This window comes from Euleptes europaea, chromosome 4, assembly GCF_029931775.1.
Source record: "Euleptes europaea isolate rEulEur1 chromosome 4, rEulEur1.hap1, whole genome shotgun sequence".
Classification (NCBI taxonomy): Eukaryota; Metazoa; Chordata; class Lepidosauria; order Squamata; family Sphaerodactylidae; genus Euleptes; species Euleptes europaea.
The window spans coordinates 121,560,207-121,586,076 of NC_079315.1; positions in this window are offsets into that span (position 1 = coordinate 121,560,207).

Below are 25,870 nucleotides of genomic sequence, written 5' to 3' on the forward strand. Positions count from 1 at the left end.
ATAAGGTGCGAACAGTAGGGAATGAAACGTTTTGCAAGACGTTTTAAATACTTGGTGCAGTAACGGCCAGTGTTCTATTGGCGCCATCAAGTGATGTGCTGGATATTTTTAGGCTCCTCGCCCCTGCCCGGTCATACTCATAACTACTTGGCTCCACCCCTAGTAGCTCCATGTAACCCCACCATGGGCTGTGCTCTCTGGACAGCAGGTTGTATTTTGTTTCAGTTCTAGGCAACCTTAGTGCTTAGTATGATCAACATACAGGGTTGCCTTTTTGTGGTTAGTTACATAGGTGAAGCAAGCAGGAACATTTAAAATTCCCCGTCATGTTGTCATTTGGTCTTTAGGTTGCACCTTTGACAGGCTATGGAGTAATACTTTTGATGATTATGGATTGTCAGTAGATGGTGCTATGTTGCTTCTTGTATAGCTGCAGCATTGGCTGATGGGAGAAACAGGGAGGCCTCATTTGGAAAGCCGTCAGTCCTTAGAATCATAGAGTTGGAAGGGACCACCAGGGTCATTTAGTCCAACCCCCTACACAATGCAGGAAATTCACAGCTACCTCCCCCCACATACACACACCCACATACACACACCACATACACACACCCTACTCCATGCCCAGAAGATGGCAACAAAAAACCTCCAGGATCCCTGGCCAATCTGGCCTGGAGGGAAATTGCTTCCTGACCCCAAAGTGGCGATGGGCATACCCCTGGGCAAATAAGAAAGGGCCACAAGAGCCAAGCGTTGACTCAACCCTTCCTGCCCGCCCTCTCATGATCTGCCTAAGTTCACAGTTCCTTCATTTATTCTGTGGTGGAGTGAAACATCTCCTGGTCCTTAGGAGATAGGGTTGCCAGGCCCCTCTTTGCAACTGGCGGGAGATTTTGGGGGCGGAGCCTGAAGAGGGCGGGGTTTGGGGAGGGGAGGTGACTTCAATGCCATAGAGTTCAATTGCCAAAGCGGCCATTTTTCTCCAGGTGATCTGATCTCTATCGGCTGGAGATCAGTTGAATTAGCAGGAGATCTTCTGCTACTAGCTGGCAGTTGGCAACCCTATTAGGAGATGACTGAAAATACATTAATAGAAAACAAATAACCCATCCAAAGAGACAACTTCCCTGGAAAGAGGAGGTCTCCCATGGATGGATGGATGGATGGATGGAGCATTTTCAATCACATTTAATCAATTGATTAAAGAATTAGGTGGGAGACGTGTAAAAGAGCAAACCCAGATGTGGTTCTTCAATCATGTAAACTTGTCTTTAGAGTGCTGGCCATGCAAGAAGTTATTGGGACCATTGGTGCGCCACCACAGCTATTGATTATTTATTTATGTATTAAATACAGCCTTCAAAGAGAGGCCTTTGTAAAAAGATCCTCTCAGACAGAACCACCTACATGCCTTCCGAAAAGCTGGAAGAGTTGAAGGTTCCTGATCCCCTTCTGAGAGCTCATTCCATAGGATGCAAGCCATGGTGGACAACACTCTTGTTCTGGCAGCCACAGTACTTATTAGGGCTGTCAACCTCCAGGTAGTAGCTGGAGATCTCCTGCTATTACAACTGATCTCCAGCTCACCTGGAGAAAATGGCCGCTTTGGCCATTGGACTCTATGGCATTGAAGTCCTTCCCCTCCCCAAACCCTGCCCTCCTCAGGCTCCTCCAGACTCTGTGGCATTATACCCTGCTGAGGTCCCTTCCTTCCCCAACCCCTCCCCCCCTTCCCAGCCTCCATCCCTAAAATCTCCAGGTATTTCCCAACCAAGAGTTGGCAACCCTAAGGAAGGTGAAGGCCTAGGGTTGCAAAGCCCCCACCAGGGAAGGGGGTCCCCTGCTCTGGTTTCCCCCCATCGTTCAAAGAAAAGAAAAAAGCCATTGGGCAACAGTGTGACATCACATCTGGGGAAAGCCTGGAAGTGGCATCAGCCCTCTCTAAGAATTGCTGTAAACTCTATGGGTCCAGTCCAATGTATTCATAACTCCCATAATTGGCACAGAGGATGGAAAGAAATATAAGGGAGACAATGTTCGCAACCTGCAAGTTACTGTATTACCCCAACGAAGTACAGATTTAAAGACTGTCTTAAAAGAAAGTAAAGCAAAACATACAATAAACTTTACCTGTCTTGAAGAGGAGGGTTCCAGGGTCTTTGTGTTATGCAGCAAGTGGGAGATACCGGTCCAGGAGAAATATCTGGGAAGCAGAAGAAATGCCTTCTCATACCCCTGAATGTACCTGGATGCTTATGGGGGAAATGGCTATTGGTCCAGAACTTTGGGTTCTGGCTGTGATTGGTGAGCTGTATACTCATTATTGATTGGACAACTGAATGTTGAGGTGCCCATTGGTGCAGATTTCAGGGATAGGATAATTAAATGAATTTATAGAGGAGGAGGAGGAGGAGGAGGAGGAAGAGAAGAAGAAGAGCTGGTTTTTATATGTCGACTTTCTCTACCACTTAAGGGAGACTCAAACCAGCTTACAATCACCTTCCCTTCCCCTGCCCACAACCGACACCCTGTGAGGTAGGTGGGGCTGAGAGAGCTGTGACTAGCCCAAGGTCACCCAGCTGGCTTCATGTGTTGGAGTGGGGAAACCAAAACGGTTCACCAGATTAGTCTTTGCTTCTCATGTGAAGGAGTGGGGAATCAAACCTGGTTCTCCAGATCAGACTCCACCACTCCAAGCCACCGCTCTTAACCACTACACCACGCTAGGGCATCAGAGTACCTTTGATGTTATGGGAAGGGTGATTGGTTTGATGAGTTGTCATTCCTCACATAGTAAGCTCTTTTCTGAGAAGAAGGCACCGTCCTGAGACCATTCATGCAGAGGAAGTTCCCAGTATTTTTCTAGTCAAACCTGAGTCATACATTTTGCCCATAGTGTTAAGTGAGCTCTGCATCAATAGATTTTTGGACTAATGTTTCCCAGGTTGCTCGTAGCTGTTCCACTTAAACATCCTTCGTAGAAGAAGTTTTGATCAGTGGACCAGATTCATGGCTGGAGCAGAGGCATCTTTCTGGTCACAGACAGCTTCAGTGGCCAAGAGGTGTTGGGAGCCTCTTAAATGCTTGATCTTCCTGCAGACCCAGTGTCTTGGAGTCAGAGAATATATCAAGGATCCTTTCCCAGGCCTTTGGTTTCTTATGGCATACATGGTTTTTAACGAGGGAGCCCCCATGCTGGTCTTTACTGATAGCTACTATGTTGGGTGCCCTGACCTGGCAGACCTGATCTTGTCAGATCTCAGAAGCAAAGCAGGGTTAGCTCAAATAGGAACAACCAAGCAAATCCAAGGCTGCATAAATAGTGCATGGATTCCTGGTCTATGTGAAGAAACCCAACAATATTAGAAAACAGTTTTATCTTTGTTCAGATGTCAGCCCTCATCATTGTGTTGCAACATGCTCGCTTGACTCAATGAAATCTTGCAAAACTTTGGTTTGTTATGGAACAGCAAGTACGGTAGAGAATACCCACAGCTTAGTCATTTTTAGCCTTGGCAAAATAGCTAAAATGGGAAACCGCCAAGGAAGTCTAGGGCTGCTACACGAAGGCAGGCAAGGGAAAACCATCTCTTTCCTTGATAACCCTATGGGGTCTCTGTAAGTCGGCCATGACTCAGTGGCACTTTGGGCAACAGAGAACACTCCTCCCGCCCACCACCATCTCCTCTTTTCATGCTTAGTGAGAAAGAAAAGAGACTGTTGTGATTAAAGAAGCCACCCTTTCCGTGGAAGATGAAAGCTGGAGATGGTGACGACCCCTCTAACCGCAGTGGCCGCCTTCATGGCAGGCTGCTTCCCAGGCAGACCTTCTGCCTCGGCATCTGGTGAACAGGAATCTTCTGCCGGGTTCCCAGCAAGCCTGAGTGTGTTAACAGCACATTTCAAAGGCTGAGGAGGGCGGTGTTTGGGGAGGGACTTCAATGCCATCAAGTCCGATTTTCAAAGTGACCATTTTCTCCAGGGGAACTGATATCTAATCATCTGGAGATCAGTTGTAATAGCTGGAGATCTCCAGCTAGTACTTGAAGGTTGGCAACCCTAAATTGAGAATAGTGCAGAAATGTGCTCTAACCCTTTGTGAACTGGCCTGGGTCTTTTGGAAGGGAAAACTAGGGCATGGCGGCTGTGGGCCAGCAAGGAATTGTGGGAAAGCAAGGAACAATTGGAACCCCCCACCCAAATGTCCCTACCTGGTTTCCTCTTCACTCTCAGGGGCTTGCCCAAGCTAGTATCTCCCCACCCCCCTTCCCAGCGGCTCTCAACTTTCCATGCCTACTGAAGCATCTTTGGTCTTCATCAGTCCTTCTGAGATTTTCTAAGATTCATTTATGAAGTCAGCTTTTTCTGCCCCTGGGAGAATAGGTAGGTACTTTCTTTGTAGGTGGTCCTGGCTCCATGCATAGTCTGGCTATCATGACTGGCATAGATTGGGCCCAGCTAGTTTTGGATTAGCTAGAGTGACGCCATTCATATCTGATATGATCCATCTATAAATAGCCCTGACTAGCCCAGTCTCATCAGAGCTCAGAAGCTAAGCAGGGTCGGCCCTGGTGAGTACTAGGATGGGAGACCACCAAGGAAGTCCAGGGTTGCTATGCAGAGGCAGGCAATGGCAAACCACCTCTGTATGTCTTTTGCTCTGACCTGGATGGCCCAGGATAGCCCGATCGCCTCAGATCTTGGAAGCTAAGAAGAAGAGTTGGTTTTTATACCCTGATTTTCTCTACCTTTTAAGGAGAATCAAACTGGCTTACAATCACCTTCCCTTCCCCTCCCCACAACAGACAGACACCCTGTGAGGTAGGTGAGGCTGAGAGAGCTCTAAGAGAGCTGTGATTAGCCCAAGGTCACCCAGCTGGCTTCATGTGTAGGAGTGGGGAAACCAACCTGGTTCACCAGATTAGCATCTGCCGCTCATGTGGAGGAGTGGGAAATTAAACCCGGTTCTCCAGATTAGAGTCCTCCACTCCAAACCACCACTGTTAACCACTATACCACGCTGTCTCTCTATGCAGAGGCAGGCAATAGCAAACCGCCTCTGAATGTCTCTTGCTTTGTAAACCCCATGGTCCAGGGGTTGCCATGAGTTGGTTGTGAGCTGACAGCACACAGTTATTATCCCTGACCAGAATGGCCCAGGTTAGCTGATCTCATCAGATCTTGGAAGCTAAGCAGGGTCAGCCTTGGTTAGTACTTGGATGGGAGACCACCAGAGAAATCCAGGGTTGCAACCCAGAGACACACAATGGCAAACTACCTCTGCTTGTCTCTTGCCTTGCAAACCCCATGGCCCTTGGGCCGCTTTGAGGTGGTTGTCACTTGATGGCCCTTCATTACTATTATTATATTGATGTTTTGCCCAATGCATGAAATGGCCTCGAAAAAACAAGACAGCTCAGGCTCCCCCCCTGGTCTGTCCTTCCGGAACATTCCGACAGCTCCTCTTTTGCAGGGTGCTGCTTGGGGAATGCCACCCCCTTCTCCCACCTCCCACAGGCAATTGCAACCTCGGCTCCCACATGTTGCAAACATTCCAGGAAACCAGATCTGTCTCCTTCCAATGGCTCCACTTCCAAGAACAATAAATCATCCTGTCAGAGTCCCTTAGATCTCAGGAGCTGCTGAGTTTCTCCGGCACAGAACGGCGGCCCGGATTAGAGTCCCTTCCGAGCCACTCAGAGGCAGTTGGTGGCAGCTCTTTCCCGAACCCCTTGGGAGAAGATCTTGAAGTGGGATCATGTAATGAGGGCAACGGGGCATGAAGGTTGGTGGTTTTATTAGGGGGCTGTCGATGGGTATTAGTTCGAATGGCTAAGAAGAGAAGCTCCGTGGGGAGCAGTTATGAACCCAGTAGAACTGGCTCCCACCCTGATGGAGCCCAGATGTGCTGTAGTGACTCAGAGAGACTGCAGTACAAAGTGGGAAGGCCTGGGTTCAAATCCCACAGCATACTGGCTAGCTGCCGCAAGCCACTCAGTGACACCCCCCGGTTTTTGCAAGAGGGGAATAACATCAACACACTTCACAGGGCTGTAAGGTCAACAAGATCCAGGGTATATATGCATACTGTGAAAAAAAGACCATTAAGTTAGGGTTAGGGTTGCCAACTTCAAGTTGGGAAATTCCTGGAGATTTGGTAGGTGGAGACTGGAAAGTGTGGGTGTTGGGAAGGGGAGGGAACTCAGCAGGGAAGTGAAGCCACATAGAGTCCATGCTCCCAAGCTTCCATTTCCTCCAGGGGAACTTGGCTTAAGATCTCCCACTATTACAACTGATCTCCAGGTGATAGAGATCTGCTCCCCTGGAGAAAATGGTTGCTTTTGGAAGGTGGACTCTATGGCATTATACCCCACTGAATTCCATCCCTTCCCCAAACCCCTCCCTCCTCAGGCTCCACCCCTAAAATCTCCAGGTTTTTCCCAACCAGGAGCTGGTAACCCTACTCCCAGGGTTGTTGTGAGGATAAAGCGGAGGCATGGAGAAGCCATCAATGCTACCCTGAGTTCCCTGGCTGTAGGGTGGTGTGATCACATGAACACATGAAGCTGCCTTGGCTTATACTGAATCAGACCCTTGGTCCAGCAAAGTCAGTATTGTCTGCTCAGACCAGCAGAGGCTCTCCAGGGTCTTAGGCAGAGGTCTTTCAGATCACCTACCTGCCTGGTCCCTTTAACTGGAGATGCCAGGGATTGAACCTGGGACCTTCTACCAAGCAGATGCTCTAACACTGAGCCATGGCCCCTCCCTGTAGGTACTTGAGAAAGTATTGGGGTGGGAATGGTGCTCAGCGGACGCAGTCCCGTGGTGCCTGAGAAGCCATTAAAGGCAGCGGCAGGGAGGTGCTGCCGACTCTCGTCCTTTTAGCACTCAAGGATGGAGGGCTGTTTGGTTCTTCTCTGAGGCTCTTAGGAGCTTTGGCCTTGCAACTTCTGAGGTCCAATGCTGGCTCTTCGCAGCCCTGTGAAAACATGGGGACTAACCTAACCAGCTCCGCCCCAAACACATGCTTCATGTTGATGAGGAAAATCCTTGGCCAGAAGGAAGTTGTGTGAAATCTTGTTTTCTAAAAATGGGAGGCTCAGAGCTGGAAACCGCACTGCATGTGGCCGGGAGGAGGCCCAGGGTGGGCTGTGCAGAAGGTAGGGTTGCCAGGTCCCTCTTTGCCACTGGCGGGAGATTTTGGGGCTGAGCCTGGGGAGGGTTGGGTTTGGGGAGAGGAGGGACTTCTTCAACACCATAGAGTCCAATGGCCAAAGCAGGCATTTTCTCCAGGTGAACTGATCTCTATCGGCTGGAGATCAGTTGTAATAGCGGCAGATCTCCAACTAGTACCTGGAGGTTGGCAACCCTAGCAGAAGGGAATTGATTTAATTATTCTGTATTAAAATGGTCACCTTCATGATGGGTAGGGTTGCCAGCTCTGGGTTGGGAAATACCTGGAGATTTGGGGGTGGAGCATGGGCAAGGATGGCTTTATGGAAGGGAGGGACCTCAGGGAGGTATAGTTCCACAGAATTCACCTCCCAAAGCAGCCATTTTCTCCAGGGGAACTGGTCTCTGTCACCTGGAGACCAGTAATAATTCTGGTAGATCTCCAGCCACCACCCTGAGAGGGACTGACAGAATTAGTGTTGCCAGCTCCAGGTTGGAAAATACCTGGAGATTTTGGGGGTGGATTCTGGGGAGGGCAGGGTTTGGAAAGGAAAGGGACTTCAATGCCATAGAGTCCAACTGCCAAAGCAGCCATCTTCTCCAAGTGAACTGATCTCTATTGGCTGGAGATCAGTTGTAATAGCAGGAGATCTCCAGCCACCACCTGGAGGTTGGCAACTCTAAACCGAATGCTGCAAGCTGGTTTTCAGCCACTCCATTGCAGGCTGGTTTCTGCCACTGAAAATGTATCTGGGGGCTGAGGCTTGGCTCCAGTAGCAAAATCCCTTTGGAGGAGGAAATGGATACTGTCATTTTCTCCCAATGGCCAGTGCTAGACTGCCTGTTTGATGGCCCGAATCTCATTACCAGCCCCTGCTGTTCTGCAGCGAGGGGACGGGCCTTGGCGTTGGCTCCCGAGCCAAGAGCCCTTTTCTGTGATTCAGAGATCCGAGTTTTAATTAACGGAAAGCGGCACCCGTTCTGCTCAACGCAGCACTCTTAAAAGTTCAATTGTTGATTGAGGCAAGAGCCATTTCTCACCAGGTAGAGAAAATGAGACGTGGATCGGAACATAAAAGATTGTTTTAATTAAACCTGGCATTTCCAAGGCTGCGGCTGACAGGAGGATAATAGTGTAACTGGGGTTCAAAAAAACGGATTAGACAAATTTATGGGGAATAGAGACATCAGTGGCAATTAGCCAGGAGAGGCTGCCAACCTATTGCTCCCCCACCAAAAAACCCACCTTTCAAAATCTCTCTCGCTCTCGTTTTCCAAAACATTCGGTGCTAATTTCCCCTGTCCAAATGATCTGCTGTATTGATGCTTTGTAATAACCTATCAGTTTTGTTTTGTGCAATCGCTCATGGTGTTGACACATTGCCACGCAATGTGCGCTGAATGCGGTTGGCAGGTGCCACTCTCCTGACAGGGTGTCTGGAATTCAAAGTACGGTTGCGAACCTCCAGGTACTAGCTGGAGATCTCCTGCTATTACAACCAACCTCCAGCCGATAGATATCAGTTCACCTGGAGAAAATGGCTGCTTTGGCAATTGGACTCTATGGCATTGAAGCCCCTCCCCTTCCCAAACCCCACCCTCCCCAGGCTCCACCCCAAATTGCCTGGAATTTCCCAACCCAGTGTTTGCAACACTACATAAGAATGGTGTTGTTTTAATACCCCCGAAACACCTGTGTGCAGTTCTGGAGGCCTCACTTCAAAATCGATGTGGACAGAATGGAGCGGGTGCAGAGGAGAGCGAAGAGGATGATCAGGGGCCTGGAGACCGGGCCCTGCAGGGAAAGGATGAGGGAGCTGGGGATGTTTAGTCTGGAGAAGAGGAGGTGGAGGGGGGACAGGATTGCTCTCTTGAAGTCTTTGAGGGACTGTCACTTAGAGGAGGGTAGGAGCTGTTCCTGTTGGCAGCAGAGGAGAGGACTCACAATAATGGGTTTAAATTCTGGGAGGAAAGGTACTGGCTGGATATTAGGAAGAATATTTTTACAGTAAGAGTTGTTTGACAGTGGAACCTAGGGAGATGGTGAGCTCCCCCTCACTGGCAGTCTTTATCAGAGGCTGGACAAGCACTTTTCAGGGATGCTCTAGGCTGATCCTGCATTGAGCAGGGGGTTGGACTAGATGGCCTCTATGGCCCCTTCCAACTCTATGAATCCATGATTCTATTCTATGATTCTACCTGTTCTATGGCCATCTGCCAGCAATGCTGATTCTATGACCTTAGGCAGTTCATGAAAGGCAGTTCATGAGAGGGAGGGCATTTTGGCCATCTTCTGGGCATGGAGTAGGGGTCGCTGGGGGTGTGTGGGGGAGGTAGTTGTGAAAATCCTGCATTGTGCAGGGGGTTGGACTAGAGGACCCTGGTGGTCCCTTCCAACTCTATGATTCTATGATTCTATACGTCACTCGGCATGACAAGAAGAATTTTATTTCCCCCTCATGCCTGATTGCGATGAGACAAAGACCATCGTGCACACCTCGCTATTAATCGAATCCCGAGCATCACCAGATCGTCTTGACTCCGAGAGAATCAAGGTGCAAAGGAAACGAAGCTGAGTCCTGCGCCGGAATATTAAACCAAACAATCAAACCCAGCCGTCCATCTCCTACCTGCGGCCATTACGCCTCCAGCAGAGAGAATCAGAAGAAATCAGGAAAGGGCTTTAATCAATGCAAAGGCTATTATTACATTGTTATGGTTAACAATACATGCAGTCAGCAAGGCTAAAAAAAACCCAGCCTCATCTGCTGTGAAAGAAAAGAATTGGAAATTCAGGGCCCTTGGAGGTGCATGCAGCATCCTCCTTTGTGGCATGCCTTCGGGTGTGAACTGCTCTCTGGCCCAGGGCCCACCGCAGCTAGAAATCCAATTAGGATTGTTCCGAAATTTCATTTCGTTTGTATTTCCCATTTGCATGTGGAGTACTTTGAAGTTTGAGGTCTCTGGGGAAAAACAACCGTAGGGTAGGGTTGCCAACTGTAGGTTGGGAAATTCCCAGAGATTTGGGGGCAGAGCCTGGGGAGGGTGGCGTTTGGAGAGGGAGGGACCTCACCAGGGTATAATGTCACAGAGTCCACCCTCCAAAGCAGCCTTTTTCTCCAAAGGAACTTATCTCGGTTAGCCTGCAGATCAGCTGTAAACCTGGGGCATATCCAGGTGCCACCTGGACATATCCTGTTATTACAGTTGACCTCCAAAAGACCAAGATCAGTTCCCCTGGAAAAATGGCTGCTTTGGAGAGTAGACTCTATGGCATTATATCCCAATGAGGTCCCTCCCTTCCACAAACCACACTCTCCCTAGGAGGTCCCTCCACCCCAAATATCTACAGATATTTCCCAACCCAGAGCTGGCAACCCTAACCACAGGGCAGAACCGTTACCCAGTTCTTGGGATCTTTTTGCGCCATCTTCATAAGTGCATCTGTGCCCTCTGCCCCATTCTTCTTGCCACCATCTGCCTACCTGGGTGGTTCTCCTCTTCGTATCCCTCACATATTTCAGGACAAAGCGGAAAAGCACTCTAGCTTGATGACTGGCCATGGGAGAGAGATCCTATCACATTGTTCCTTATGGATCTGTAGATGACTCACTGGTCCATCCTGCCAACGAGGGCGGGGGTCCGCCTCATGCATTTGATTCCCTGGCCCAGAAAGTGCTGCTACTGGCCCAGCAGCTGCGGCAGGCAGTGTGCCAGAGGCCCTAAACAGAAAAACGGGTGTGCTTCCTTAGCTCCTTCTCTTGAGTCAGAATTAGGGTTGCCAACCTCAGGTGGTGGCTAAAGATCTCCTGGAATTCCTACTGGTCTCCAGACAAAAGAGATCAGTTCCCCTGGAGAAAATGGCTGCTTTGGAAGGTAGACTTTGTGGCATTAAACCTCACTGAGGCCCCTCCCCAAACACCACCCTTTCCAAGCTCCACCCCCACATCTCCAGGTACTTCCCAACCCAGAGTTGGCAACCCCATCAGAATGGCATGGGGTACCAGAGGGGCCAGGGCCTGAATCACAGCCAGAGGTGGTGTGAATCACTCGCTTGTGGCCCAGCCTAGGAGCTGAAGGGTGAAGATGGTGAGGTAGATCAGTGAGGAGGGGAAGAGTGTGAAGGTGGTGGAGAGAGGAGGCAAGAGGAAAAGGACGTGGTGAGTGGAAAGAAAGGAGGAGCTTCTCCCTGGATGAACCCATGAGGCGGCTTTGCTCTTTTGGCCAGCTCTTTCTCCTGGTACCAGCCTTTTCAGTAGTGGCCCCATGCTATGGAAGAACCTACAGGAAGCAATAAGGAAAATTCCAAACTTGCTGGTGTTCCAAGAGGTTGTTCAGTGGACATGTTAAAGAGAGACTTTGGGGCACCCCGCCCTGACAGTTGTGGTGTTTTGAGGTTGTTGTTATTGGGTTTTTTGTTTTTTGTATACTTAGTCTTGCCTTGACCTGTATGGCCCAGATCTTGGAAGCTAAGCAGGGTTGGCCCTGGTTATTTCTTGGATGGGAGACCACCAAGGAAATTCTGGGTTGCTATGCAGAGGCAGGCAAGGGCAAACCACCTCTGCTCATCTATTGCCTTGACATGGATGGCCCAGGCTAGCCTGATCTTGCCAGATCTCAGAAGCTAAGCAGGGTCGACCCTGGTTTGTACTTGGATGGGAGACCACCAAGGAAGGCCAGGTTTGCTATGCGGAGGCAGGCAACCCATCTCTGTTCATCTCTCGCCTTAAAAACCTTACAGTTTCGCCATAGGTTGGCTGCAACTTAACAACACTTTCCACCACCATAGTAAGCCTCGTGGAGGCTTGAGAAGTAATGTTTTTGGAAGGGCACAGTAGGGGAGGAGGTGTTTTTTGCTGGAGAAGAGGGGCCGTGGCTCAGTGGTAGAGCATCTGCTTGGCGTGCAGAAGGTCCCAGGTTCAATCCCTGGCATCTCCAGTTAAAGGGACTAGGCAAGCAGGTGATGGGAAAGACCTCCGCCTGAGACCCTGCAGAGCCGCTGCCGGTCTGAGTAGACAAAACTGACTTTGATGGACCAAGTGTCTGATTCAGTAGAAGGCAGCTTCATGTGTTCAGGTGTTCATGTGCGTACTGGATGATCTGCAACTGGGCAGGATCATCACCCATGTGGCTAATCTCTGAAGGAGGAAGAAGCAGCTGCCAGGGAAACAGCTGCACCGAAGGGGGATCTAAAAAAAGTGAATATTTACATAATCATCTTGACGATGGTCAGATTTAATTCCAAGTCTTAATTGTGTTATTTCATCTGGCTATATTTTCAATTTGTTACGTTTGTATGGTTAAACAAATAAAGCAGACTTTCTTTGGGGAAATATTTCTACCCTTACCCAAATTGCTATTTTTCCATCTGGAAACTGAAACGGGGGGGGGGGAATTCTCGAGGTCCTAAACCCCTCGAATAATATTCCAGCTCGTGATGCAGAAAGTCACACGGTCGACATTCGGAGAGGCCCTGAGCAGATTTTTCATTTTGCAAGTGTGATCGACATAAACAGATGCACAGACACATGCCGGTGCTTGCGTGTCATATCTGAGGAAGTGTGTTGTGACTCATGAAAGCTTATCTGGAAATAGATGTTGTTAGTCTTTAAGGTGCCACTGGACTCTGGCTTAAGCTTGTAACGGCAACCACTGGAATGTGTGATCTGGAATGTGGGTTTGTAATAGGGTTGCCAGGTCCTTCTTTGCTACCAGCGGGAGGTTTTTGTGGCGGAGCCTGAGGAGGGTGGGGTTTGGGGAGGGGAGGGACTTCAATGCCATAGAGTCCAATGGCCAAAGAGGCCATTTTCTCCAGGGGAAGTGATCTCTATCGGCTGGAGATCAGTTGTAATAGCAGGAGGTCTCCAGCTACTACTTGGAGGTTGGTTTTTATATGCCGACTTTCTCTACCACTTAAGGCAGAATCAAACCAGTTTACAATCACCTTCCCTTCCCTGCCCCACAACAGACACCCTGTGAGGTAGGTGGGGCTGAGAGTGTGTGACTAGCCCAAGGTCACCCAGCTGGCTTCATGTGGAGTGGGGAATCAAACCAGGTTTTCCAGATCAGAGTTCACCACTCCAAAATCACTGCTCTTATCCACTACAGCACCCTGGCTATAGAAAGACAAGCCCTGCTGAGCAAAACCCAACATGATATTGTCGAAGGCTTTCACGGTCAGAGTTCATTGGTTCTTGTAGGTTATCCGGGCTGTGTGACCGTGGTCTTGGTATTTTCTTTCCTGACGTTTCGCCAGCAGCTATGGCAGGCATCTTCAGAGGAGTAACACTGAAGGACAGTGTCTCTCAGTGTCAAGGGTGTAGGAAGAGTAATATATAGTCAGAAAGGGGTTGGGTTTGAGCTGAGTATTGTCCTGCAAAAGTATTGTCCTGTAAGTATCAAGATAATGTGCTAATGAGGGTATGGTATGTTAATATGGAACCATTGTATCCTGAAGTGATCTGTTAATGTGTGTAATCCAAAGCTAATCTGTATGGCTATTGTTGAATGCTGTCTTTGTCTGGAGGTTTTTCAGGGCAGGAAGTCAAGCCTTATTCATTCTTAAACTCTCCTCTTTTCTGTTAAAGTTGTGCTGATGTTTATGAATTTCAATGGCTTCTCTGTGCAATCTGACAAAATAGTTGGTAGAATTGTCCAGTCTTTCAGTGTCTTGGAATAAGACCCTGTGTCCTGTTTGTGTCAGTCCATGTTCAGCCACTGCTGATTTCTCAGGTTGGCCAAGTCTGCAGTGAAAGATACTGAACATGAAAGATACTGAACATGAAAGATACTGAACATGAAAGATACTGAACATGAAAGATACTGCAGACTTGGCCAACCTGAGAAATCAGCAGTGGCTGAACATGGACTGACACAAACAGGACACAGGGTCTTATTCCAAGACACTGAAAGACTGGACAATTCTACCAACTATTTTGTCAGATTGCACAGAGAAGCCATTGAAATTCATAAACATCAGCACAACTTTAACAGAAAAGAGGAGAGTTTAAGAATGAATAAGGCTTGGCTTCCTGCCCTGAAAAACCTCCAGACAAAGACAGCATTCAACAATAGCCATACAGATTAGCTTTGGATTACACACATTAACAGATCACTTCAGGATACAATGGTTCCATATTAACATACCATACCCTCATTAGCACATTATCTTGATACTTACAGGACAATACTTTTGCAGGACAATACTCAGCTCAAACCCAACCCCTTTCTGACTATATATTACTCTTCCTACACCCTTGACACTGAGAGACACTGTCCTTCAGTGTTACTACTCTGAAGATGCCTGCCACAGTTGCTGGCGAAACGTCAGGAAAGAAAATTCCAAGACCACGGTTACACAGCCCGGATAACCTACAAGAACCAAAAAACCCAACATGGCTTCTGTAGAGGTAGGTCCTCCTGTCCCACTAAACTTTTAGAGTTTTTTGAAAGTGTCAGTAAACATGTGGACAGGAATGAGCCTGTGGACATTGTGTATTAGGATTTCCAAAAGGCTTTTGACAAAGTCCCCCACCAAAGACTGCTAAGCAAACTTCATAGTCATGGGATAAGAGGACAAGACCTCTTATGGATTGAGAGATGACTGAAAAATAGGAAGCAAAGAGTAGGAATCAATGGTCATTTCTCACAATGGAGGGATGTGAGCAGTGGGGTCCCTCAGGGATCGGTGTTGGGGCCGGTGCTTTTCAACCTGTTCATCAGTGACATGGAGCTGGGGGTGAATAGAGAGGTGGCCAGGTTTGCAGATGACACCACATTATTTAGGGTGGTTAAAACAAAATTGGACTGTGAAGAGCTCCAAAAGGATCTCTCTGAACTGGAGGAGTAGGCATTAAAATGGCAAATGAGATTCAATGTGAGCAAGTGTAAAGTGATGCATATTGGGGCAAAACATCCCAACTTCACATATACACTGATGGGATCTGTGCTGGCAGCGACAGACCAAGAAAGGGATCTTGGGGTGGTAGTGGATTGCTTGATGAAGATGTCAACCCAGTGTGCGGCTGCTGTGAAAAAGGCAAATTCTACGCTGGCCATAATTAGACGAGGAATAGAGAATAAGACTGCAGATATCATACTGCCCTTGTATAAATCTATGGTGAGACCACACTTGGAATACTGTGTACAGTTCTGGTCACCACACCTAAAAAAGGATACTGCAGGGCTTGAGAAGGTGCAGAAAAGAGAAACCGAAATGATCAGAGGACTAGAGCAATTGCCCTACGAGGAGCTGTTAAAACGCTTAGGGCTGTTTAGCTTGGAAAGATTTTATGCTGATCAATTTTATGTTGCATCACTGTAATGACCCAGTTGGTTAAGCAATAAAATGTTATTGGATATTTACAAACATTGGTTTCTATTTCATATTCAAAACGCCAACATAGGCTTCTGCTGGCTGGACAGATGTACTTCACGCTCCCAGCTCTCATTTAAATGGTGCTGCTGCCTATGCAAAGGCAATCATGCATGCAGTGTTGGCACGTTTGCACAACAACTGCCAAGGCAGATAGAGTTGCCAACCTCCAGGTGGGGCCTGGAGATCTCCCGCTGTTATAACTGATCTCCAAGCTACAGAGAGTAGTTGCCCTGGAGGAAATGGCTGTTTTGGAGGGTGGAGGTCTAACGCTTTGTATCCCAATGAGGTCCCTCCCCAAACCCTGCTCTCTCTAGGCTCCACCCCCCCAAATCTTCAGGTATTTCCACCTGGTTGGCCACTGTGTGAACAGACTCCTGGACTTGATGGGCCTTGGTCTGATCCAGCAGGGCTTTTCTTATGTTCTCATGCCACACCTCTTTTCCTCAAGTGGAATGATTACACTGGGCTATGCCAAGGCAAGGTTGCCAACTCTGGTATAGGAAATTCCTGGAGATTTTGGGATGCAGCTGGGTAGGGACCTCAGCATGGCATAATGCTCTAGCATCCAGAGCAGCTATTTTTGCCAGGGAACTGATCTCTCTAGTCTGGAGGTCAGTTGTAATTCCAGGAGACCGTCAGGCCCCACCTGGAGGTTGGCAACCTTATGCAGCCAAGGCTGGAGTCCCACTACCCACAGAATATCAGATGCAACCCCAGATGATCCCCTTTTTTTGCAGGGAATTCGCTCTTCAGATTTCAAATCCTTGAGAGCCTTCCCTTCAGCTTCTCAGCCACTACGTTAAAGGTTATTTGTATCCAAAAACTGTCCTTCAAAGTGCCCGAGACTCCCGGAAGAGCCCGGCGATGCTAACGGAGTCAGAAATCCCAAGGCAGTGACAATCGCCTGCAGGAACGATGGCTGTCATTTTTCTTTGGTGATTGACAGGTCACTCAGCTCTGTCGAGTGAACTCTTGACACAGTTTCATGGAATGGAAAAGAAAAAGGAGAGGAAAGAAATGCTTTTGTGTAACACACATTGATTCTAATGCTGGGAGGGGATCTGCTTTCATTTAACTATGCAGTTATTAGTCCTTAATGCTAAATCAGGAGGTTTGAGAACATTGCTCATTTGCATATGTTCGTTTTTTAAAAGGTGGGCAGATTTTAAGTTGCTTGCTGGCTAGTACCATAGGAACAAAACACGTCTGGTGTTTTAATTTCTAATATGCTTTCAGACTGATCCTAAGCCTCTTTACTCAAAAGTCAAAGTGACAGAAAGTTTCTTCCAAAGTAGGTGTGTACACCTGCAAGGAAGAGGGAGGGGCTGTGGCTCAGTGGTGGAGCATCTGCTTGGCATGCAGAAGGTCCCAGGTTCAATCCCCAGAATCTCCACTTAAAGGGACTAGGCAAGTGGGTGATGTGAAAGACCCCTGCCTGAGGCCCTGGAGAGCCGCTGCCGGTCTGAGTAGACAATACTGACTTAGATGGACCAAGGGTCTGATTCAGTATGAGGCAGCTTCATGTGTTCATGAAGTTAGTCTTAGAGCCATCATTAGGGTTGCCAAGTCCCTCTTTGCTACCGGCGAGAGATTTTTGTGACGGAGCCTGAGGAGGGCAGGGTTTGGGGAGGGGAGGGACTTCAATGCCATAGAGTCCAATGGCCAAAGCGGCCATTTTCTCCAGGGGAACTGATCTCTATCGGCTGGAGATTAGTTGTAATAACGGGAGATCTCCAGCTAGTACCTGGAGGTTTCCAACCCTAGCCATCATGGCATCTACTGATGAGTAAGCTTGCTTAAGATGAAGCTGCTGATAGGGTTGACAACTCCAGGTTGGGAAATTCCAGGAGATTTGGGGCGATGGAGCCTGGGGAGGGCCGAGTTTGGAGAAGGCATGGTCTACAGGTAGATATAATTTCATAGAGCCCCCCCTCCAAAGCAGCCACCTTCTCCAGGGGGACCTGATCTCTGTAGGCTGGAGATAAGCTGTAATTCTAGGAAATCTCCAGATTTCACCTGGAGTTTAGCAATCTTCTTGGTCTATGAGGTTAAAAATAATTTCAACCCCACCAAAACAAATATTAAAGTATAATATGTGTTCCCAAACACATGAAATAGCCACACAAAACAGATCAGGCATAAAAAGCCCCCTTCCTTGAGCCCCAGTGACCAAATGCCTGTTCAAATAAAATTAGACATATATTAATTCATCCATTACAGTAGAAAGAAGCAAGAGTCCAGTAGCACCTTAAAGACTAACAAAATTTCTGGCAGCTAGGGTTGCCAACCTCCAGGTACTAGCTGGAGATCTTCCGCTATTACAACTGATCTCCAGCTGATAGAGATCAGTTCCCCTGGAGAAAATGGCTGCAGTGGAGCTGCAATCTTGTATATCAGTTTATTTATTAACTTTACTTCACTTAAAGCCCACTGTTCACCCCGACGGGGACTCAAAGTGGCTTAAGACATTCTCCCCTTCTTCAGTTTATCCTCAGAACAACCCTGTGAGGTAGGTTAAGCTCAACATATGTGATCGGCCAAAGGTCACCCAGCAAACTTCCATGACAGAGTGGGGATTCGAACCCGAGTCTTGAAGAGCCTTGTTCTCTAACCACTGCAGCATGCTGCCCCACAAGCCAGCTTACCTGCACTCCTATACCCCATGGCTTTTGGCAGGAGGGAAACCCAGGGGGGTTTAAGCTCCAAGAAGCACATGGGAATCTGCCTCCTGAGGATTCGCCATTCATCTTGCCTGCTCTTTTCACCCTAAATGCGATCAGATTAGGAATTAATTATAAACTTAAATCAGAATAGGAAAAGACATACCTCCTTTGTGGGTTTTTTAAAAAGTTAAAGTCTATCAGCTCAGTGCTCATTAAAAGCAAATTATGCTCAGCAGCCTGGTAAGGCCAGGCCTGGGAGAGTAAGCGGAAAGAAAGACGGCCGGCAAGCAATGTATGGGGGATAACCACCCCCCCCAGGGCCACATCTAGGGTTGCCAGGCCCCTCTTCGCCACTGACAGGAGGTTTTTGGGGCAGAGCCTGAGGAGGGTGGGGTTTGGGGAGGGGAGGGACTTCAATGCCATAGAGTCCAATTGCCAAAGGGCCATTTCCTCCAGGTGAAGTGATCTCTATCAGCTGGAGATCAGTTGTAGTAATAGCAGAAGATCTCCAGCCACCACCTGGTAGTTGGCAACCTTAGTTACATCTGTGTGTGAATTCTGAGCTCCTCACAACTGGGGCAAGGTAGGGTTGCCAACCTCCATATGGGGCCCAGAGATCTGGAATTACCACTGATTTCCAGATTACAAGCATACCTTGGAGATATTGCAGTTTCGGTTCCAGACCACCGCAATAAAGCAAATATTGCAATAAAACAAGTCACATTAATTTTTTTGTTTCCCAGTGCATACAAAAGTTATGTTTACACTATACTGTAATAGCAATTGCATTATGTCTAAAAAAAAAAAGGTACATAGCTATCATATTTTGGTCACGTCACGAGACGACAAGAGTCACTGGAAAAGACAGTCATGCTAGGAAAAGTTGAGGGCAGCAGGAAAAAAGGAAGACCCAGCATGAGATGGATGGACTCCATCAAGGAAGCCACGGTCCTCAGTTTGTAAGACCTGAGCAAAGCTGTTAAGGATAGGATGTTTTGGAAGACATTGATTCATAGGGTCGCCATGAGTCGGAAGTGACTTGATTGCAGTCAACACACGCACACACACACACCTTAATTTAAAAATACTTTATTGCTAAAAAATGCTAACCATCATCTATGCCTTTAGCAAGTCGTAATCTTTTCGCTGAGGGAGGATCTTGCCTCGATGTGGACGGCTGCTGACTGTAAAACATGCCATATCTGTGAAGCGCAATAAAGCAAAATGCAATAAAACAAGTTATGTCTGTACAGAGGTCAGTCCCCCAGGACAAAACAGCTGCTTTGGAGAGTAGACTCTATGGCATTATACCTCGCTGAGGTCCCTCATCTCCCCAAGCCCTGCCCTCTCCAGGCTTCACACCCAAATTTCCAGGAATTCCCCAACCTGGAGTTGGCAACCCTAAAGCAAAGGTGTCAGAGAGAGACGTCTCCAACACTCCTGCCTGCCTTTGATCACCAGCTGATTTGAGCAGAGGAAGCATCTTCCGCCCCATGTGAATCTGCTCTAACTGAAAATAAACCCGAAATTAGCTGTTTTGGCAATACCAAAACCTGGGAATAAAGACAAAGCTGGATAGCCGATCACCGAATCAGCAGAATAGGTTTCTGGCTTTTTTCCGCTTTGGCTTTCTCCAGGCTTCTCCCTATGGGAATTTTTAAAATAACCTCTGGGGGAGGCATTTTTGGAGGTAGAGTTCCCAGGTTTACAGGGTAGCTTCAAGGGACTCTCCTTGCATGAACCCCTGAAATTTGGTGAAGATTGGACCAGGGGGTCCGATTTCATGGGGTCCAGAAGGGGTCACCCCCTCCTCCATAGAGAAGTATGGTAAAGTTTATGACCCTAATCTGCTCTTTAAGCAAAAGGCTGCCAATCTGAAGACAGACTTCTGAAGGAAGGTTACTTGACTTCCATCCACGGTTTGCTCTGTAGGTCAGTTGCAGCCACATAAGAGAAGGAAAGAGTGCAGCTGTGAGCATGTGCAGAATGCCTTTCCCTTCTCAGTGTGCTGCTTCTTTCCTTGCACAAGTAAAGAACATACCCCACAATCTCTAGGGATGATTCTGAATTTCTTCTCACTGATGTTTTAGGCTGAAAATCTCTGTTTTGACTTTGCTTCTCCCTTGTGTGACTCATACGCAGGATTCTTTATTTTCACATCATTTTCTCGGCGCCAATTTCCTCCCCCCCCCCCATATTAAACATGCATTTTTCAGCTTTGGCATATATATATAGTATGTGTACGTATAAGCAATTCCATTGTGGGCATAAATACCTGTTCATTGCATATAAAAATGTACAGCAGGTATAAGAATGAGCAATGAAGCTAACCATGAAAACAGAGAACCAAAGATCAATGTAAAAAAAAGTGTAAAAAAGGAAGGTGGCATAGAATAGCCTGATCTCATCAGATCTTGGATGCTGAGGAGGGTTGGCCCTGGTGAGTACTTGGATGGGAGACTACCAAGGAAGTCCAGGGTTGCTACGCAGAGGCAGGCAATGGCAAACCACCTCTGATCATCTCTTGCCTTGATCTGGATGGCCCAGGCTAGCCTGATCTTGTCACATCTCAGAAGCTAAGCAGAGTCAGCCTTGGTTGGTACTTGGATGGGAGACCACCAAGGAAGTCCAGGGTTGCTATGCAGAGACAGGCAATGGCAAAACCACCTCTGTTTATCTCTTGTCTTGAAAACCCTTCAAGGTCAGCATATCAGCTGCAACTTGACAGCATTTTACACACACACACAAAAGAAATGGGAAGGAAGGTGGCATGCTATAGCCTGATCTCGTCAGTTCTCAGAAGTTAAGCAGGGTTGGTACTTGGATAGGAGACCACCAAGGAAGACCCTGCCAAGAAAGGCAGTGGCAAACCATCTCCCTTTCCTTGATAGCCGTCAGGTCCCTCTTTGCCACCAGTGGGATATTTTTGGGGGTGGAGCCTGAGGAGGGCGGGGTGTGGGAGGGGAGGGACTTCAGTGCCATAGAGTCCAACTGCCAAAGCAGCCATTTTATCCAGGTGAACTAATCTCTATCAGCTGGAGATCAATTGTAATAGCAGGAGATCTCCAGCTAGTACCTGGAGGTTGGCAACCCTATAACCCCTTGCTGGGTTCGCCAAGTCAGTTGTGACTTGACAACACTTACTTATGTGTAAAAAAGAAATGTAACTGGGGAAATTACCTCACCCCTTGCCCAGACTCTCTTGGGACATGAGCAAAGGTGTCAGGCCTCCACCATCCCTCTGCTGAACCCACATCCACTTTTTCCTGTCCATTTGGGGAGGGGAGGGACAGACATATGGGCGAAGCCCGAATGGGCGTGGGGAGAGAAACCTGAAGTTAGGGTTATTCATGGAAATGGCAGGGATTTGTGTCGCTCTTGCCTCGAAGCAGAGTTTAAATTTGTTATAAAACAGCATCCTAGAACTGTGGGCAAAGAACGAGGTGGGAGCAAAGTAACTTCTGAAGGTCGGTAAAATCATGAATAATGCAAAGGAAGCCTTGAAGGAGTCCCGCAGGGATTGCGAGCTAAATACTCCTGCATAAATGGCCATAGAGTCCACCTCCAAAGCAGCCAGTGTCTCCCTGTCGCCTGGAGATCAGTTGTAATAGCGGGAGATTCCCAGCCCTCACCGGGAGGCTGGCAACCCTAATTCCAGGAGATCTCCAGGCCCCATCTGGAGGCTGGCAATCCTTGTGAGCGGGGCTTTGGAAGCAAAAGCCCCACAGCACCTGTGCCCCCCAGGTTCTGTCAACCAAGCCGGGTGTTTATTTGCTCTCTTTGATTTAAGCTTTTTTTAATTGAGTAAAGAATTACATGCCTCCAGCCTTACAGCTGAGACAGAGAGGAACTTAAATAAAGAACACATGGGGGGAGGGAGCACACACAAACACACACACACTCCATGCTGGCACATTTGAGCAGGGGTCGTCCAGGGAAGGCGGCCTCCCCTCTCCTGATGGGAGAAGAAGCCGCATGCCAGAGCTGCCGAAAGCCAAGCGAGAGGAGTGTTAAAAACAAGACAAACTAAGTAAAGCTGGCATAAAATCCATGCAGTACATTGAACTGTAATGATTCTGACAATAAAGCAAGCCAATAAATATTATGAAACGAAAACAGCCCAGCGGGAGCTCCGTATCGATCGGCCGGGCGTGTGCGCTGTGCCGTTCGGCACCAGGCGAGGCTCTGCTTGTTCTCTGACGGCTTTTCTGCACTGCCTGAAAAAGAGCACGTCTTGGGAACGGACTCAGGTGCCGCATGGCCAGCTCGAAGGGCATCTGGCAAAAGGGAGGGCTCATGGGAACGCCTGGAAGAAAAACAGGCCAAGGGCTGGGTAATATGAAGAAGAAGAAGAAGAAGAAGAAATGGTTTTTTATATGCCGACTTTCTCTACCACTTAAGGGAGACTCAAACCAGCTTACAATCACTTTCCCTTCCCCTCCCCACAACAGACACCCTGTGAGGTAGGCAGGGCTGAGAGAGCTCTAAGAGAGCTGTGATTAGCCCAAGGTCACCCAGCTGGCTTCATGTGTTGGAGTGGGGAAACGAATCCAGTTCACCAGATTAGCCTCCGCCGCTCAGGTGTGGGAGTGGGGGAATCGAACCCGGTTCTTCAGATTAGAGTCCACCACTCCAAACCACCGCTCTTAACCACTACCCGATTTAGTAGGCATTACAGAGACTTGGTGGGGTGATTCCCATGACTGGAATGGGGACATGGATGGATATGAGTTGTTCAAGAAAAATTGAAAGGGTAGAAGAGGAGGTGGAGTGGCGCTGTGTGTGAGGAGAGGGTTTGCTTATCGGGAAATACTGGAGGAGGTGGGTGACAGCCCAGTGGAAAGTATCTGGGTGAGGACAAGGGAAGGAAGGACAAACAGTATGGTGGCTGGAGTCTGTTACAGATAGGGTTGCCAGCTCAATCTTTGCCACCGTTGGGAGGTTTTTGGGGCGGAGCCTGAGGAGGGCGGGGTTTGGAGAGGGGAGGGACTTCAATGTCATAGTCTCCAATGGCCAAAGCGGCCATTTTCTCCAGGTGAACTGATCTCTATCGGCTGGAGATCAGTTGTAATAGCGGGTCCCCCCTGGAACCTTTTTTTTAATAAATGGGTGTTACATTGGCCATTCTCCAGTCCTCTGGTACAGAGGCTGATCTAAGGGACATGTTGCATATCATCATTAGAAGTTCAGCAGTTTCCCATTTGAGTTCTTGAAAAACTCGAGGATGTATACCATCCGGTCCCTGTGACTTGGTTAGTTTGCAGCTTGTCTAACGTTCTAGACCTTCCTGCCTTGTTACCACTATTTGCCCCAGTTCTTCATTCTCCCCTCCCCAAAACATCTGTTCAAGAGAAGGTTTCTGCCCCATACCTTCAACAGTGAAGGCAGATGAGAACTCATTTAGCTTTTCAGCAGTTGCTGTTTTAGGCTACTTTTTAATGTACTTTTTTTTAGTTTACAGATTTTTCTGCAAACCTTGGGGGTTCCCAAGGAAAATCTGTTTAGCATCAATGTGGCCCCAATCCAAAGATTTAGGTATCCACAGATGGGGGCCACACTTGAGAAATATATAGAGGCCTGTTCCTAAATGTTCAGGGGTTCCTTGTGTGTACATGTGTGTTATTGCTTATAGGTACTGATTGGAATATCATGGGGGTGAGGAGAGCTGTATCCAAAAAGATAACAATTATTACCAGCCCCCATAAGGTTGCCAACCTCCAGGTGGTGCGAAGAATACTTATAAGTGCAAACAAATATTTATATACTACCGTGTCTAATACAATACGCACTTCATGAATATACAAAAAGAACCATTCATACAGTTGTAACACACATACACAAAATCATCTCTAGGATGGTGGTGAATGGAAAAAGTTCAATAAAAGGTGCAGTTTCTCTCAAGATATGCTCAACAGTCTTCTGTATTCATCCCATGCAGGTAAGTAGAGGTCATAAATATTAATTCAGGAGGAATAACTTCATGGAGGATACGGCCGTTTCAAATTCTTGACAGTTTGAATTCTTCATCAGTCCTTCAAGCATTTTTCTCTTATATTGAACATCTTGATAATAAATTACAAGGTGCTGGATACAGTTCAATTCCCACTTGTGAATGTTACCCTTCGTGGGAATTGAACTGTATCCAGCACCTTGTAATTTATTATCAAGATGTGCAATATAAGAGAAAAATGCTTGAAGGACTGATGAAGAATTCAAACTGTCAAGAATTTGAAACGGCCGTATCCTCCATGAAGTTATTCCTCCTGAATTAATATTTATTACCTCTACTTACCTGCATGGGATGAATACAGAAGACTGTTGAGCATATCTTGAGAGAAACTGCACCTTTTATTGAACTTTTTCCATTCACCACCATCCTAGAGATGATTTTGTGTATGTGTGTTACAACTGTATGAATGATTCTTTTTGTATATTCATGAAGTGCGTATTGTATTAGACACGGTAGTATATAAATATTTGTTTGCACTTATAAGTATTCTTCGCTCCTGTACTGAATTTCTTATCCTTTGATACTAGTACAGTGGTGTCTATTTTCTCCTCAACCTCCAGGTGGTGGCTGGAGATCTCCTGGGATTACAACTGATCTCCAGGTGACAGAGATCAGTTCGCTGGAAGAAAATGGCTGCTTTGGAAGGCGGGCTCTACGGCATTATACCCCGCTGAGGTCCCTCCCCTCCTCAAACCCCACCCTCCTCAGGCTCTGCCCCCCAAATCTCCAGGTATTTCCCAGCCCGGAGCTGGCAACCCTGGCACGGCCAGGGCAGGCAGGGCACCTTTGCGAAGTCAGAACCGATACAGCTCTATTGACGCTGTTCAACAAGGTGATCAGCATTCTCTGGCGCTGTATGGGAGCTGGGCAGAGAGCCCACGTTTATTGTCTTTGAACATTCCTTTGACTGCAAAGCAAGTTTTGCGCAATTTTCTCATTAACCCAGTGCAAAGCACAATTACCTTTGATTGGTTCTTGTAGGTTATCCGGGCTGTGTAACCGTGGTCTTGGAATTTTCTTTCCTGACGTTTCGCCAGCAACTGTGGCAGGCATCTTCAGAGTAGTAACACTGAAGGACAGTGTCTCTCAGTGTCAAGGGTGTAGAAAGAGTAATATATAGTCAGAAAGGGGTTGGGTTTGAGCTGAGTATTGTCCTGCAAAAGTATTGTCCTGTAAGTATCAAGATAATGTGCTAATGAGGGTATGGTATGTTAATATGGAACCATTGTATCCTGAAGTGATCTGTTAATGTGTGTAATCCAAAACTAATCTGTATGGCTATTGTTGAATGTTGTCTTTGTCTGGAGGTGTTTCAGGGCAGGAAGCCAAGCCTTATTCATTCTTAAACTCTCCTCTTTTCTGTTAAAGTTGTGCTGATGTTTGTGAATTTCAATGGCTTCTCTGTGCAATCTGACAAAATAGTTGGTACCAACTATTTTGTCAGATTGCACAGAGAAGCCATTGAAATTCACAAACATCAGCACAACTTTAACAGAAAAGAGGAGAGTTTAAGAATGAATAAGGCTTGGCTTCCTGCCCTGAAACACCTCCAGACAAAGACAACATTCAACAATAGCCATACATTGGTTCTTGTAGGTTATTCGGGCTGTGTAACCGTGGTCTTGGAATTTTCTTTCCTGACGTTTC